The sequence below is a fragment of the Ovis canadensis genome, chromosome 15 (assembly GCF_042477335.2).
Source record: "Ovis canadensis isolate MfBH-ARS-UI-01 breed Bighorn chromosome 15, ARS-UI_OviCan_v2, whole genome shotgun sequence".
In the NCBI taxonomy this organism is placed as follows: Eukaryota; Metazoa; Chordata; class Mammalia; order Artiodactyla; family Bovidae; genus Ovis; species Ovis canadensis.
Window position 1 is genome coordinate 86,789,394 of NC_091259.1, and position 1,298 is coordinate 86,790,691.

Here is a 1,298-nt window from a genome sequence, read left to right on the forward strand (position 1 = left end):
TTATTTGAAGAGTTTATTCATGGCCTCTTTCACATCCTTATTCCTCAAGCTGTAGATCATGGGGTTCAACATAGGAAACACTAGAGTGCAAAATATAGAAATGGTTTTGCCACTATCAAAAGAATAGTTAGCGTGTGGATGGGAGTAGATGTAGAGAATGGAGCCATGGTTCAAGGTGACTGAGATCAGGTGGGGGGAGCAGGCAGAGAAGGCCTTGAGGCGGCCCTGGGTGGAGGGGATCCTCGAGATGGTGGCGATGATGAAAAGGTAGGAAGCAAATATGAACACAGAAGTGGCGATGACATTAGAAGCCAGGAGGAAATGCATCAGAGCCTGGTAGCCATCCTTGTTGCCACAAGCTAACTTCCCCAGGGGAAGCAAGTCACACACACACAAAAAGTCATCAATGGCATTGTCATTACAGAAGTTCATGGTAAATGCTCTCTTGGTGATGATAGAACAGTTAATAAAGCCACCAAGGTATGAGGCAGCTACAAAAGAATGCACATAGCTTCATGGACATGGCCTGAGAATAAACAGGTGGCTTTGAGATGAATGTACAGCGGTCAGCAGCCATGGCAGCCAACAGGCAGCACTCACTGTAGGCCAGCCCACCAGAGCAGAACTGGGCTAGCAGCCTGCAAAGGAGATGCTCTTCAGAGATGCGTGTCACTAGGATCTTCGGAGTGTAGACAGAGGAGTACCAGAGATCCAGAAAAGACAGATTCCCAGTGAAAAAATACGTGGGTGTGTGCAGTCGGGAGTCATTACTGATCAACACTGTGAGGCTGGCATTTCCAGCACAGTCATAGAATAGACACCAAGGGCCTCCACAGACAGGACAGCTGCATCCTGGGGTCTGTCGTGAAGCCTAGCAGGAAAAGTCAGTCACTGTGTAATTGCTTCTCTCCATGGTTCCAGGTAAGATTCCCTAAGAAGAGAAAAAAATGAGTTCAGCTTGAATCGCTGTTGCTGAATACATAGGGAATGTGCCAAATAAAGGATGGTGTATCAGTGTTGTAACTAGAAATCTATAATCCAACATTTTCCACTTTAGAAAGAGTTTTCATTTTGTAACCAACCACTGCTTACAGTCAAAAAACACCTGGAATAACAGGCAAATTTGGTCTTGAAATGTGGAATGAAACAGGGCGCAGACTAATAGAGTTTTGCCAAGAAAATGCACTGGTCATAGCAAACACCCTCTTCCAACAACAGAAGGGAAGACTCTACACATGGACATCACCAGATGGTCAACACCGAAATCAGATTGATTATATTCTTTGCAGCCAAAGATG

The 1,298-nt window shown here is 45.4% G+C and overlaps 1 pseudogene; it reads right to left on the minus strand.

Moving 5' to 3' along the window:
- On the minus strand, positions 1–913 carry LOC138420694 (olfactory receptor 9G9-like; annotated as a pseudogene).
- Positions 914–1,298: the final 385 nt, after the last annotated feature.